Here is a 16,777-nt window from a genome sequence, read left to right on the forward strand (position 1 = left end):
TTCATGGATGCATCGTTTCCAAGGCCAGAAGAGCCCATGATGATCATCTAGTCCAGGCCTGCACAACATGTGGCCCGCGGGCCGCATGCGGCCCGCAGAGGCTCACTGTGCGGCCCGCGGCGGGATTCAAAAGGCTCTGCGCTGCCCACAGCAGCGGGGAGCTCAGAGCCCTTTAAATCTCAGCCACGGCCAGGATTCAAAAGGCTCTGCGCTGCCCGCAGTGACGGGGAGCTCAGAGCTCTTTAAATCTCAGCCACAGCAGGGATTCAGAAGTCTCTGCGCTGCCCACAGCGGCAGGGAGCCCAGAGCCCTTTAAATCTCAGCTGCGGCCAGGATTCAAACGGCTCTGCGCTGCCCGCAGCGGCGGGGAGCTCAGAGCTCTTTAAATCCCAGCCGCAGCAGGGATTCAAAAGGCTCTGCGCTGCCCGCAGCGGCGGGGAGTCCAGAGCTATTTAAATCCCAGCCGCGGCCGTGATTCAAAGGGCTCTGGGCTGCCCACAGCCGCGGGGAGTCCAGAGCCGTTTACATCCCAGCCGCAGCCGCGATTCAAAAGGCTCTGAACTGCAGGCAGCCGCAAGCTCAGAGCTCTTTACATCTCAGCCGCAGCCAGGATTCAAAGGGCTCTGGGCTCCCGCAGCTGCAGAAAGCCCAGAGCCCTTTAAATCTCAGCCACCAGGGCCAGCTTTAGGCCAATTCAACCAATTCCCCTGAATCAGCCCGCCCCTAAGAGGGCCACATGCCCAAGCCCCAGTACGGTGTACCAGCAAAAGCCAGTGCGCTGTAGCGGGGTGGCCCAGCTTCCTCGGGGCAATTTAAAAGGCCTGTGGCTCCCAAGCCCTTTAAACTGCCACCAGAGCATCACTGCTGGAGCCCTGGGGTAGGGCTGTGGGGCTCTGGGGGCTATTTAAAAAGTCCAGGGTTCCCATCGCTTCTACCGCCCTGGCCCTTTAAATAGCCCCCGGAGCCCCACCACTTCCCCAGGGTTCCCGGGGCTATTTAAAGGGCTGGGGCGGTAGAAGAAGGGGAGCCCTGGTCCATTTAAATACCCCAGAGCCCTGGGGTAGCGGGGGGCTCTCGGGGCTATTTAAAGGGCCGGGGCTCCAGCTGCCTCTGCTGCCCTGGTCCTTAAATAGTCGCTGAAGCCACATCACTTCCCCAGGGCTCTCTCGGCTATTTACAGGGCTGGGGCGGTAGAAGCAGGGGAGCCGCGGGCTCTTTAAATAGCCCCCAGAGCCCTGGGGTAGTGGAGGGGGAGGGTCCCCAGATGCATTTGCTGCCCTGGTCCTTTAAATAGCCCCTGGAGCCCCACCACTTCCCCAGGGCTCCTGCAGCTATTTACAGGGCTGGGGCAGTGGAAGCAGGGGAGCCCCAGGCCCTTTAAATAGCTCCTGAGCCACGGGCTGCTACTGCTACCCTAGTGGGGGAGGCAGGAGGAGGGGGCACTCACCATACAGGATGGGCTGTACCCCCTGTACCTGCACCAGTTGCCCGCAGCCAACCCCTGCCGCACCTCCTGCCCTGCCTGCACCAGTTCCTGTCTGCAGCCAGCACTGTACCCGCTGCCCACAGCCATCCCGTCTCCAGCCAGCCCCTCACCCCCTGCCTTACCTTCAAGCCCTGCACCAACCTCTGTCTCCAGCCAGCCCTGCACCCCCTTCCCTGTCTCCAGCCAACCCCTGCCGCACCCCCCTGCCTGAAGCCAGCCAGTCCTGCACTCCTTTTTCTCCAGCCCTGCCAACCCATGCCGCACCCGCCCCCTGTGGCCCTGCCTGAAGCCGGCCAGCCCATCCCACACACCGTCTCCAGCCTGCCCCACACCCCTTGCCCAGCCTGCAGCCAGACTCTACCTCCAGCCACCTCTCCCCCACCTCCACCCAGCCCCATGTCCACTGGTGCCCTGTAGTTCCCAGGGAAGTAACCCTGCACACCTGCTTCAATGAGGTGGGCAGGGAGCAGCTGGGACCCACACGTGCACCCTAGCACACCCTCAGGGAGTGGCGGAGCGCATTTCTAGTTCAGACACATCTTTTTAAAAAAGAACTTTAGGTAGGGTTAACATACATCTGTACTTTCCCGGACATGTCAGGCTTTTTGGATCTTAAATCGACATCCAGGAGGAAAATAGGGACGTATGGTAACCCTATTGGTACAAAAAATACATACTGTGGCAGAACTTTTTATAGGGAACCGGTTGCTAAGAAATGAAAGGCTTTTTTTTTACATTTGTTTTTCTTTCAGTCATTCCTGCCAGGGCCCTGCCGAAAATGTTCGAATTGGGCCCCGCACTTCGTAAAGCCGGCCCTGCCAGCTGAGGATGGGATTCAAAGGCTCTGGACTCCCCACAGCTGCCCCCAGAGATTCTTGGCCGTGGCTGGGATTTAAAGGGCTCAGGGCTCCCCGCCGCCATGGGCAGCCCAGAGCCTTTTGAATCCCAGCGGCGGCTCCAGCGGATGGGCTGGGGCTGGGATTTAAAGGGCTCGGGCTCCCCTCAGCAGCAGGAGCTCTGGGCCCTTTAAATCCCTGCCCCAGCCCCACAAAGCTCTGGGTTCTCGCAGCCGCCGGAGCCCTGGGCCCTTTAATTTGACCCTGAGGGATTCCCAGCCAGCTCTTCAGCTGGGAGCCCCTGGTTGATTTAAAATCAAGTATCACCTCCCACCCACCCCCAACCTTCCTTTTTGGCCCACAGCTGTTTTGGTGGGGCGGTACTGGGAAAGGAGGGTTTGTTTCTGCAGGGCTGGGTGGTGCTGGGGCAGAGTGTTTCCGCGGGGTTAGGGGGTTTCGGCCCTCAGCTGTTTTCTTTGGAGTAATGTGGCCCTCGCCGCTTTACGAGTTGTGCAGGCCTGATCTAGTCTGACCTCCCATAAAACACAGGCCATAGAGTTTCCCAAAAATAATTCCTAGAGCATATCTTTGAGACGAACATCCAATCTTTATTTAAAAATTGTCAGGGATGGAGAATCCACCACAAACCTCAGTAAGTTGTTTGAATGGTTAATTACTCCCACAGTTAAAAAATGTACACTTTATCTTCCAGTCTGAATTTGTCCAGCTTCAATTTTCAGCCATTGGATTGTGTTAGACCTTTCTCTGCTAGGCTGAAAAGCCCATTATTAAATATCTGCCCACCATACAGGTACTTATAGACTGTAATCAAGACCCCTCCTTAACAAAGGAGTTAAGTTAAAGATTCAAGGAGCTCAGTCTCTATCACTAAAAGGTATTTTTCTAATCCTCTCATAATCATTCTAGTAGCTCTTCTCTGAATCCCCTCCAATTTATCAACATTCTCGAACTGTGGACACCAGAACTCTATTCCAGCAGTGGTCATGCTAGTGTCAAGTACAAAGGTAAAATAACCTCTCTGCTCATACTTGAGATTCCCCTGTTTATGCTTCCCAGCATCACATTAGCCCTCTTGGCCACAGCGTCACACTGGGAGCTCATGTTAAGATGATTATCTACCAGGACTCCCAAAACTTTTTCAGAGTCACTGCTTCCCAAGACTGAGTCCCCCATCCTGTAAATATGGCCTATATTCTTTGTCCCTGGATGTATATATACATTTAGCCATATTAAAATGCATACTGTTGCTTGCGCCCATCTTACCAAGCAATTCAGATGGCTCTGTATCAGTGACCTGTCCTTTTCATCATTTACCACTCCCCCAATTTTTGTGTCATGTGCAAATTTTATCAGTGATTAATTTGTTTTCTTCCTGGTCATTAATAAAAATGTTAAAAAGTGTAGGGACAAGAACTAATCCCTGCGGGATCCTAGTAGAAACACATCCATTCAAAGATTCCCCATTTACAATTACATTTTGTAATTAGCTAGTAAGCTAGCTTTTAATCTGTCTAATGGCTGACGTGTTAATTTGATATCTTTCTTTTTTTAATCAAAATGTCATGCAGTACCAAGTCATATACCTTGTAAAAGTCTACGTATATTATGTCAACACTATGACCTTTATTGACCAAGCTTTTAATCTCATTAAAAAAAATCAAGTTAGTTTGACGGGATCTATTTCCCATAAACCCGTGTTGATTGGCATTATTATTAAAGAAATCAAGGATGGAAATATAATTAAAGAAATCAATATTAATAGTCCAGTGACCTGCTCGGCCAGCGCTTTTAAAACTCTTGGATGCAGGTTATCCAAACCTGCTGACTTAAAAACATCTAACTTTAACAGCTGCAGTTTAACATCCTCATAAGATACTATTGAAATGGAAAAAAGTGTTATTATATGATATAATTACATCATCTGTTTTTTTCCAAAATATAAAACAGAAATACTTATTGAACACTTTTGCCTCTTCTGCATTATCTATAATTTTACCATTTCCATCTAGCAATAGACCAATAACATTGTTGGGATTCTTCCCCCCCTCCCTCCAAAAAAATATATTAAAAAAAAAAACTTGTTCTTTGTCTAACTCTGCTGGCCATAGATTTCTCCTTGAGTACATTTGCTTCCCTTACCAATTTTCTACAATTCCTCACTTCTGTTTTATATTCAATACTATCAATTTTCCCTTTCTTTTGTATTTTTATAGCTGACCTCACTTTCCCTCTAAACAATGAGGCCTTCTTCCTTGGTTGTGAATTTCGGGGCATCTAGTAAGTGTTCTTAAACAATTCCCAATTATCATTCACATTTTTCTGATTAAATTCTTTCTCCCAATTGCTCTGGCTCAGAGTTGTCTTCAACTTTATATAATTTGCCCTTTTAAAGTACCACATCTATGTATCACTGTCTAGACTTTCTTCTGTGTGTACATTATAAAATGTCATCAAATCATGATCATTTGTTCTGAGATTATCATTAAACGTTAGCTCTGTGATCAGTTCCTGTTTATCTATTAAGATAGGGTCTAATATAGAACTTCCCTGTGCTGGAGACAACGCTTTTAGAGTTAGGAAACAGTCATGTATAATATTTAGAAATTCCAAGGATGTTTTGGTACTCCCAACATGGGACCTCCAGCATGTGTCACTCAAGTTGAAGTCGCCCATGATCACATGGCTTTTTTTCCCTACACATTATAGACAGGTGTGTAAGGAACCTGTTCTCTCAAGTGATTTGGTGGTTTGTAACAGGATATTAATTGGTGTCTATCTTGTTCATTATATGTTAGGATATTATTCCATAAGCATTCAAGACCATTTTCTTCCAAGTTATCAGTGACTTAAACAGGTAAAACTACTTTTGGAACTAAGAGGGGGAAAGGATATGGGAAATGGCACTCTATCCTTCCTAAATAGGTTATAACCATTAATTTTAACACTTATTCCAATCATATTTGACATCAGAGGTAGGAGTTCTAGCATTAAGTCCATTGAAACCAGATTTCACCCTAGAAATGTAGGTCTTGTCTATCCTGGAAGATTCTATTGTTATTGGAAAACTATGTACATTGTGGCATCACCAGAGATTACCTAAGACATTGTCTGTCCTAGAAAAATTCACCAGTCTAATGAAATCAAGTTAAAAATCAGCCATGTTAAACTGGTACAACCCTACACGGTGAGTTTAAGTCAATCCCAATGTAACCTCATTTAAGTGAATCTACAATAGGGGTTTGCACTGGTTTAGCAAGATTGATTTTTATATTGATTTAGTGAAACCTGTACATGTTTAAAGGTCTTAAAATCCCTTCCCCTTATAATTACTTTTTTTCCCAGACCTTTAAAATTTGCTTTTGTTTATTTTTACTAACAGCTTTTTAACTTCAGTATCCACAGGACATTCTAGAGAAAGAAAGCTGTTGTTAAAGATTCAGTACCCCACACTCCGCAGAGCTCATAATACCCTTCCTCTAGGCTCCCAAGAGCTCCTCCTTCAGCAAAACCAGACTGACATTGCTTATATTTCCAAAGGTGAAAATACTAGTAGAATAAAAATAAGAAAGCCTTATCTTTCAGGTCTTCTTTCTACATATTTAAAAAAAAAAAAAAAAAAAAAAAAAGCTTTTCAAAATGGACACTAAACCTTTTTTTTAATCCTTTGTAAGACACTTTTATTTGTCTAGCATCTGAGATCCAACATGGTTCATTGGTTTTCTTTTAACTATTTTTCCTGTTTAAGGCCCTTTTATTTGCTGTCATTTTTCCCTGGTCTTTTACTGCTCTGTGTGGTGAAATAGAAAGTTAACAACATTAATTACTGTCTTCTTTTAAATAGTTAGTGCATAAAAGTCACTGGGACTACTTCAGGACTGCAAAACATGAAGTGTTTTGGTAGCTGTGGTTTCAACATTACACCTATTTCTTGAGCACTTTGTAAAAATATATACATTGTAACATGTATACATACTGGATCTAACTTCACAAAATGTGCATATATCCTGCCCTCTCCTAGACCATGCCTACACAGGAAAGCTTTACCAGTATAGTTAACTGGTGTAGTTAAACCAATATAACTATACCAGTATAAACCCCAGTGCAGATACTCATAGGCCCGGTCTACACTACGTGTTTAAACCGAATTTAGCAGCGTTAAACCGATTTAACCCTGCACCCGTCCACACAACGAGGCCCTTTATATCGATATAAAGGGCTCTTTAAACCGGGTTCTGTACTCCTCCCCGACAAGAGGAGTAGCACAGAAATCGGTATTGCCATGTGGGATTAGGGTTAGTGTGGCCACAAATCGACGGTATTGGCCTCCGGGCGGTATCCCACAGTACATCATTGTGACCGCTCTGGAAAGCGATCTGAATTCGGATGCACTGGCCAGGTAGACAGGAAAAGCCCCGTGAACTTTTGAATTTCATTTCCTGTTTGCCTAGCGTGGAGCTCTGATCAGCATGGGTGGCCACGCAGTCCCAAATCCAAAAAAAACTCCAGCATGGACCGTACGGGAGATACTGGATCTGATCGCTGTATGGGGAGACAAATCTGTTCTATCAGAGCTCTGTTACAGAAGACAAAATGACAAAGCATTTGAAAAAATCTCCAGGCTATGATAGACAGAGGCCACAGCAGGGACTCAGCACAGTGCTGCGTGACAAGCGTAACGGAAAGCCAAAGAATCAAATGGACGCTCATGGAAGGAGGGAGGGGGGACTGAGGACTGCAGCTATCGCACAGTCCCCACAGTCTCCGAAAAGCATTTGCATTCTTGGCCAGAACGGCTGGTAACCGTCCTCACCATAGCTGGAGCCTGAGCTCCATCAGCCCCCCCACCCCTTTAGTGTCTAAAGAAAAGATTCTGTACTCCTTGGACTATCATAGCAGCAGGAGGCTGTGCTCCTCTCCCCTTCACCCTTTAATGTCCTGCCTGGACTATCATAGCAGCTGGAGGCTTCCTCCCCCTCATTTTAATCTTGCTAAAAAGACCAGTGCCTGTAGGGTCAAAAACATTGTCCAGGGTGGTTCAGGGTATATCTCGTCAATTTAACAACCCCCCCCCCCCAGTCACCATGAAAGAAAAGGGAAAAAAATCGTTTCTTGACATTTTTCAGTGTCACCATATGTCTACTGCATGCTGCTGGTAGACGCGGTGCTGAACAGCAGCATCCCCTCCCCTTCCTTTCCTGATGGCAGATGGTACAAAATGGTGGAAAACTGTTATCATCCCGTGAGTGCTCCTGGCTGGCCTCGGTGAGGTTGGCCGGGGACGCCTGGGTAAAAATGAGAATGACTCCCGATCATTCCCGGCAGATGGCACAGAACGGCTGGTAACCGTCCTCATCCTCCCCCTCATTTTATCTCACTAAAAAGTCAGTGTTTCTTATTCCTGCATTCTTTATTACTTCATCACACAAATGAGGGGACATTGCAACCATAGCCCAGGAGGGTTGGGGAAGGAGGGAAGCAACGGGTGGGGTTGTTGCAGGGGAAAAGACGGTTACTCACCTTTGTAACTGTTGTTCTTTATATATTGTTATATATATTGTTATATATTATGTTAATGTTATTATATATATATATATATATATATATATATATATATATATATATATATATATATACACTGTTATATATTGGGCGCCATGGCGGCGCCACTCCAGGGGGCGACCTGCCGGCCCACTGGAGTTGCTAGGGTAAAAAGTTTCCGACGAACGTGCACGCGCGGCGCGCACACCTAACTGGAATGGATGTGAGCAATCACTCGAAGAAGAACCTTCTAGAATGTCATGCAGCTCATCATTTCTGCGGGCTCTGACCCAGAGCAGCTGTGCTCTCTGGCTCTCTAGTAGACTTGCCCCATATTCTAGGCAGGATTGATTCTATTTTTAGACAAAACATAAAGAAGGGAATGACCCGGGGAGTCATTCCCATTTTTGTCCATGCGCCCCTGGCCGACCTCAGCGAGGCCAGCCAGGAGCACCCATGACAGCAGCAGATGGCACAAAATGATTGATAACCATCATCGCCAATTTCCAATTGCAAACAGTACAAAATGATTGATAACCATCATCTCATCGCCAGTTTACAATGGCAGACAGTGCAATAGGGATAGTAACCATCTCTGCTACCTTTCAAAGACAAATGAATGCTGCTGTGTAGCTCTGCAGTATCGCCTCTGTCAGCAGCATCCAGTACACATATGGTGACAGTGAGAAAAGGCAAAACAGGCTGCATGGTTACCATGCTATGGCATCTGCCAGGGCAATCCAGGGGAAAAAGGACACAAAATGATTGTCTGCCGTTGCTTTCATGGAGGAAGGATTGAGTGACGACATTTACCCAGAATCACCTGCGACACTGTTTCTGCACCATCATGCATTGGGGTCTCAACCCAGAATTCCAATGGGCAGGGTAGACTGTGGGAACTATGGGATAGCGACGGGATAGCTACCCACAGTGCAACACTCCAGAAAAATCGACGCTAGCCTTGGTACATGGACCACGCCACTGAATGAATGTGCTTAGTGTGGCTGTGTGCACTCGACTTTATACAATCTGTTTTACAAAACCGGTTTATGTAAAATTGGAATAATCCCATAGTGTAGACATACCCTTAAAAGAATAAGGGTGACTTTCCCCTGTTAGTTTAAATCCTTTCCAAAGTGACATAAGCTAAATAAAAAAAAAGATCCTCTTATACCAGAATAATAGTGTTGACACATGGAGATCATGTAAATTCACATCTTATCTTATATTGGTATAGCTTTCTCATGTAGACAAGCCTTTATCCCAGTGTAAATGAGAAGTACCTTGACCTCAGAGGAGCAGAACTGGGTGGCTCATTAAGCTTCACCTCTTACACACTCAGGCACTCATTAACCCTGTGAAGGTGTTAAGTGTATACAGCTTAACTAAATACCTAAAGAGGAAAAAGAAACCAGATATTTCCAGAACGCTACATTTCACCCTTATGTTGTATTCTCACTTCTTTGTTCTCTTTCCTGTATACTCGGTCACTCTACAAATCTAAGTGTCTGCCAAGGACATAAAAATCCCTTAGCGCAAAGTGAAAGAATGTATCTAAGGCTGTGTTAATGCTAACTGTAGAGTGTTTTACAGCCTCAGGATATATTTGAAGGTAGAAGTGGCAAAATGTCTCATAAGCCTCTAATAACAGTATTACTACATATTAATGTGTTGTGAATATTGTTCATGTACCAAGGTAGGAAAAGTCATACGGATTAATAGGTCAATTTGTATCAGACATTTCATTTTGTTTTCTATTCTGCTTGACCCTAACAAGTGTTAGGACACAGAGAGAGTAATTTAAAGATATTAGACTATCAGATACCAATGTAATCCCATAGTTTGCACCACAAGAGTCCTGCACTGCTTCTCTAACTATATTTTTAATGGACAGCAGCACATCTGTTATATGAATAATCAAAACTTGAAGCCACAGTATATATGTGGCATAGGGTTCCCAACTTTAGTTGGAGGAGTTCCTGGAGGTTTCATCACGACATTATCTTTAATTAAAGATTAATCTTTAATTCCTGGAGACTCCAGGACAATCCTGGAGGGTTGGCGACCATAATCTGGCAATCTTTTTCAAAAGGGACAGGGTTAGGGGAATGAGAATGAGGAAACGAATGGGTAAGGCCAGAAGAAGAACGAACAGCCTGGGTGGGAGAAGGAGTAAAATATTTAAACAAGGGGAAAGTAAAACTGGGAGGGACAGAGCATCAGTGATGGAGGACGATGAGGATAACTGATTAGAGAGAAATGGGGAATCAGATATTGGGGGAAGGAAGCACTGAAAGCCAAGAGCTGAGAGAATGCAAAAAACAAAAGCAGAGAGAGAACAATGATGATTTGCTCTCACATGCAGGATCTTGCCAAAAATAGCACTTCATTAGTCACCTAAGAAGATTAAGACACAGGAAGTGCAGGAATGATAGGGAAAGGGTCAAATCGGTTGGAAAAGGGGAAAAAAACCAGAGAACCAGGGAGGGGTAGCTTGGTGGTTTGAGCATTGGCCTGCTAAACCCAGGGTTGTGAGTTCAATCCTTGAGAGGGCTATTTAGGGATCAGGGCAAAAATCTGCCTGGGGATTGGTCCTGCTTTGGACTAGCTGACCTCCTGAGGTCCCTTCCAACCCTGATAGTCTATGAACTGGAAGTAAAAGATGAAGAGGGTGGAGTCTAGTCACCATTTCTACCATGAATAAAAGGCTTCCAGACTGTAACAATTTGCTGAACATTTTCACTGCCTCCCCATTTAGGACTCAAAGTCTCCAGAAAATGCAGCAGTGTAGCATTTTTTCCCACTTCTCAGTTTTCTATTGTTTCAGTTCCCATGTAATTTCCATTCTGATGCAATGCTAGTGCCCACCTATAAATTATTGCCTGGACTTACCATACAATACCAGTGGGACACCAGCAGACTTATACAAACAACTCCAATTTATTTTGCTAGAAGTTGGATTTAGAACTCCGTCTCTTCAACATTTACCATTGTATCTCTATAAAAGAGGAAAGATGGTTTACAGTAGAAGCATGGACCTTAGAATGCAGATCTCCTGACCATCAGCTCTGACGCACAATTCTTATGTGACCACAGGCAAATCATTTAAGGTCAAATTGTGGCCTGAGTCATGCTATGCAACCCCTACAAGTCCAGAGGATTGCACAGTTGTGATTGGAAACAGAATTCGGCCCAGGATAATTGTGTGTCTCAGTTTCCTCGGGTGTAAAATGGGACTAATATAACAGGCCTACAATCATAGAATCATAGGACTGGAAGGAATCCTGAGACGTCATCTAGTCCTGCACTCTGGGCAGGACTAAGTATTATCTAGATCAGGGATCGGCAACCTTTGGCCTGTGGCCCACCAGGGTAAGCCCCATGCGGGCTGGGCTGGTTTGTTTACTTGCCATATCTGCAGGTTCGGCCAATTGTGGCTCCCACTGGCCGCGGCTCGCTGCTCCAGGCCAATGGGGGCTGTGGGAAGCGGGGGCCAGCACATCCCTCGGCACATCCCACGCCACTTCCCACAGCCCCCATTGGCCAGGAGCGGCCAGCTGCAGCCAGTGGAAGCCACAATCAGCCGAACCTGTGGACATGGCAGGTAAACAAATCAGCCCGACCTGCCGGGGGGCTTACCCTGGTGGGCCACAGGCCAAAGGTTGCCAATCCCTGATCTAGATCATTCCTGACTGGTGTTTGTCTAACCTGCTCTTAAAAACCTCCAATGATGGAGATTCCAGAACCTCCCTAGGCAATTTATTCCAGTGCTTAACCACCCTGACAGTTAGGAACTTTTTCCTAATGTCCAACCTAAACCTCCCTTGCTACAATTTAAGCCCATTGCTTCTTGTCCTATCCTCAGAGGTTAAGAAGAACAATTTTTCTTCCTCCTCCTTGTACCAACCTTTTATGTACTTGAAAACTGTTATGAGAACTCAGTCTTCTCCTTTCCAGACTAAACAAACCCAATTTTTTCAATCTTCCCTCATAGGTCATGTTTTCTAGATCTTTAATCACTTTCATTGCTCTTCTCTGGATTTGCTCCAATTTGTGCACATCTTTCCTGAAATGTGGTGCCCAGAACTGGACACAATACTTGAGTTGAGGCCTAATCAGTGTGGAGTAGAGCAGAAGAATTACGTCTGATGTTTTGCATACAAACACTCCTGCTAATACATCCCAGAATGATGTTCTTTTTTGGCAAGTGTTACACTGTTGGTTCATATTTAGTTTGTGGTCCACTATGACCCCCCACATTCCTTCCCCAGTACTCTTTCCTAGCCAGTCATTTCCCATTTTGTATGTGTGCAACTGATTGTTCCTTGCTAAGTGGTGTACTTTGCATTTGTCCTTATTGAATTTCATCTTATTTACGTCAGACTATTTCTCCAGTTTGTCCAGATCATTTTGAATTTTAATCATATCCTCCAAAGCACTTGCAGCCTGGCCCACTTGGTATTGTCCCCAAAATTTTTAAGTGTACTCTCTATGCCATTATCTAAATCACTGATGAAAATATTGAACAGAACCATACCCAGAACTGATCACTTGATATGCCCTTCCAGCTTGACTGTGAACCACTACTCTCTGGGAACCCTTTTCCAAACAGTTATGTACCCACCTTATCATAGCTCCAGCTAGGTTGTATTTCCCTAGTTTGTTTATTAGGTCATAGGAGACAGTACAAGAAGACCTACTAAAGACAAGATATAGCATATCTACCACTCCCCCACAACCCACATCCACAAGGCTTATTACCCTGTCAAAGAAAGCTATCAGACTGTCAATTTGTTCTTGACAAATCCATGCTCTAAGTGTTTAGAAACACTTTAAAAACCAATTTCGTGAAAGCAAAGCACAGCCCTCATGTGGACAGACTTATTTCAGTTTAAAAATGCATTATATTGATTTAGCCAAAGTCAAACCTTACTGACTCAAGCTAACTTGATATGACACTCTTGAACCAAAAGGAGTAGCTGCACTAATTTAACTTTAGGTTCTAAACTGATGAACACATCAGTATCATTTTCTTGTGTAAACAAGGCCTTATATTAAGTGCAAGGTATGATGATAATGTATTATATTTGTAATTTGGAGTCTTGCTCTAAATTCAGTACAGCAGTCATGCACTAGAACTAGCTTTACAATTAGGACTAGAAACCTTCTGAAACAGCAGCTTATATTTTGATAATCAATATAGCAAAATGTGGAGGAAGGCACTCAATCTTTGAATTTCATAGATTTTCTACCCCTGCAAATATCTACTATTGGAGTTTATTATCTCACTCTTACTTAATAGATCCTCTTTCTCTTCCCTCATTTTGTTGTTCTGGTAGGTCCTAATCCTGAAGAATAACAAGTGCCTCTTAAGAGCTGCTGGTCATCCTCAATTATTATTAGTAGTAATGGTCTGGATTTCACTATAGACATGCAAGATAACAAGATTTGGTCCCAAAGAGCTGGAGCTACGGATGCTAAGCATCTCGAGGATGCCCAGCATCTTGCGAGACAGGGTCCCTAATCTTTACATAACGGGGGAAGAAAAAAAAAAAAAGGATTTGATACAGGTATCTAGTTTCTCTCCTTTAAGTTACTCTAGCTTTTTTTCTAGCAACTTATGTTTATTCTGAACTATTTAGAAGAGGCACTACTTGACTAACCTTATCAGTATGCATTTATGTATCAGTGTATCAAATTCATCTACACATTAGACAAATATTTAATGCACTACTGGTTCATATTTAGATTGTTTCTTAAGGTAAGGAGGGATAGCTCAGTGGTTTGAGCATTGGCCTGCTAAATCCAGGGTTTTGAGCTCAATCCTTGAGGGGGCCACTTAGAGATCTGTGGCAAAAATCAGTACTTGGCCCTGCTAGTGAAGGCAGAGGGCTGGACTCGAGATCCCTTCTAGTTCTGGGAGATAGGTATATCTCCTATTATAAGGTTTTTTTAATATGAAGAAAAAAAATCAGTGACAGATGGCTAATATTTCATTCTGTCTAGGCTGCTGAATACTGTTCCCCAAAACTAGGAAGCTGAGCAAAAATCTGTTTTTTTCCAACTAGTTCTGTAGATTCAAAGATTTCATAATACCAGTCACATTTAAAAAATACTGATTGTCTACTAATGACTTTTTTTTTTAAAAATCCATTTGGCTGTCATTTTATCAATACCCAATTACATAGGAATCCATTTTTCACCACTACTGAAGTCACTAACAACTGTCCTGTGCCGGTTAATAACAGATTACATTAAACATGTAGTGGAAGGCGCACTAGTCCTTCCAGAGCTACAGTTGAACTAGCTTCCACTACACCAGACATAAAACCTGTCTAATCTGAAAATTCAGGGTAAAACTTTTTGGTAAACTGGGAGCAAATCATATAAGCAGTTTCAGAGATACGGAGGCATGGAAATATACTCTTAATTCCCTTTCAGAAGATTTCCAAACATTTTTTGACTAAACATCTTCAAAACTTCAAAGTAACTGCTCAAATACAGCCTAAATCCAGCATCCATTTAAGTCAATGGAAAGGCTCCCACTGATTTCCATGGGCATTGGATCAGGGCCTTAGTCCCTAAAAAGCAGAGATGCTAGTAGTATGTTTGAGGCTGGTGATGCATGCATGAATTATGGATCAGTTTAAGGGTGTTATCACCCATATAGATATAAATAATGATAACCTACAGAAATGTGGTTTAAATTAGCTATAGTTACCACTCAAGAAAGATCTTGTAGTCACTGTGGATAATTCTCTGAAAACATTCACTCAATGTGCAGCGGCAGTCAAAAAAGCAAACAGAATGTTGGGAATCATCAAGAAAGGGATAGATGATAAGACAGAAAATATCATACGGCCTTTACATAAATCCATGATACACCCACACCTTGAAAACTGCATGCAGATGTGGTCACTCCATTTCAAAAAAGATATACTGGAATTGAAAAAGGTTCAGAAAAGGGCCACAAAATGATTAGGGGTATAGAACGGCTTCCGTATGAGAAGAGATTAATAAGACTGGAACTCTTGAGCTTGGAAAAGAGGTGACTAAGGGGGGATATGATAGAGATCTATAAAATTATGAGTGGTATAGAGAAAGTAAATAAGGCAGTATTATTTACTCCTTTTCATAATACAAGAATAAGGGGCCACAAAATGAAATTAATAGGTAGCAGGTTTAAAACACACACAAGAAAGTATTTTTCACACTGTCAACCTCTGGAACTCCTTGCCAAAGGGTGTTGTGAAGGCCAATACTATAACGGGGTTCAAAAGGGAGCTAGATAGATTCATGGAGGATAGGTCCATCAATGGCTATTAGGCAGGAATGGTGTCCCTAGCCTGTTTGCCAGAAGCTGGGATTGGGTGACAGGGCATGGATCACTTGGTGCTAACCTGTCTGTTCATTCCCTTTGGCCACTGTCAGAGGACAGGATACTGGGCTTGATGGACCTTTGGTCTGACCCAGTATGGCCGTTCTTATCCATTTAAAAATAACATGCACCATGTATGACACAAGCATCTTTATAGATACATGTACTGCATATTATATTTACTCATTCAGGTGCACTAAACACGTGTATCTTTTTAAATATACAAAATACATACATAAATTTGATAATACATCAATTTGATACATGCATTATTTTGACAGAGACTTGGTAAAGTATAGGTAACTTAGCAGGTTCTTTGCAAAATGTACATGGCATGACAGGGGCTTTGCAAAGCACACATGGTCCAGGCACAGATGCTCCTGATGGGATAAGGTTCTGCATGTGAACCACTTTGGTGCAGGTAAATCCTGCCCAAAAGAGCAAAAGCTACATGGGACATAACAGAAATAGGGACAAGGAAGCCACATATGGGCGTAGAAGGCTTTCTAGAAAGGAATGAGATCATTCTGTACATGCCTTACAAAAATCGACCAGATTTCCTGCATGGCTACCAAAGTGCCCCCCCACACACACACACACCTGTCCCCCACCTTTTTTGGTAAAATACAAAGTTTGGGTCACGCAACCAACCTTAACTCTGCTTCATAGTGCCATCCTGATGACTACCACAAACCCAGACATCAAACAGGTCATTCCTATTAGCGACCATAAAATATTTAATACCTTACTCTTATTCTTAATAAACCTGTGCGAAAGGATGGATCCAATGTCTAAGTCTGGCAGGTCTCAAGATGACCATGGGGGCAGTTCAGATAACTAGCTAGGCAGTTGTTAACTGTCAAATGGTTTTTATGGTGTGTTGCTTTGTTAGTTTATAATCTAAAATGTTAACTTAGAACTTCCTAGAGAAAGCTTGAGAATATTTTGAAAACATTACCAACTATTACTGAAGTCTTAACAGTTTTTGGATGAAGTGATAAATTCTTTCATCCTTTATTGCAAATTAACAAAGTTGTATAGTCTGGGAACAAATGAATGGTTAGAATAACCACAAAAGACAAAGGTGGAAGACATCCCAGTATAGAGAAAGGCAGTTATTAAAATCAGTTATTTCACAATATCTTGAGTTGACAAGGTGGGTGAGCTAAGTTCCCTGTAAGCTGCATGGCCATGCAGCTGCCTATTTAGCACTGTGCAGGCGTTCAGGGAACCCACTCAGCCAGGACCTGCCACGGCCAGAGGAGGGGCGCCCATAGGCACTGACTTCCTCTCTAGCCAGGGGTGCTCCACCTACCCCTCCACCCAAGTCCCCACCTCCTCCCCCAAGCACACCCCATCCCCACCCGTTCCTCTCCCTCCCAGAGCTTCCTACACACCGCAAAACAGCTGTTTGCGGGAGACGCTGGGAGGGAGGAGGAGGAGGCAGCCAGTAGGGTGCTAGCAGGTGAGAGGCACCAGGAGAGTGGGGGAAGCTTGGCTGCTGGTGAGTGCTGCTGA

At 44.1% G+C, this 16,777-nt stretch overlaps 1 protein-coding gene across 1 annotated transcript in view; it reads right to left on the minus strand.

Annotated features, from left to right (window-relative positions):
* The window catches only part of B3GAT2 (beta-1,3-glucuronyltransferase 2), a 41,258-nt gene that overhangs the window by 17,273 nt on the left and 7,208 nt on the right, over window positions 1-16,777 (minus strand). The gene's annotated exons all lie outside the window — the stretch shown is intronic.

This window comes from Gopherus evgoodei, chromosome 3, assembly GCF_007399415.2.
Source record: "Gopherus evgoodei ecotype Sinaloan lineage chromosome 3, rGopEvg1_v1.p, whole genome shotgun sequence".
Taxonomy (NCBI): domain Eukaryota; kingdom Metazoa; phylum Chordata; order Testudines; family Testudinidae; genus Gopherus; species Gopherus evgoodei.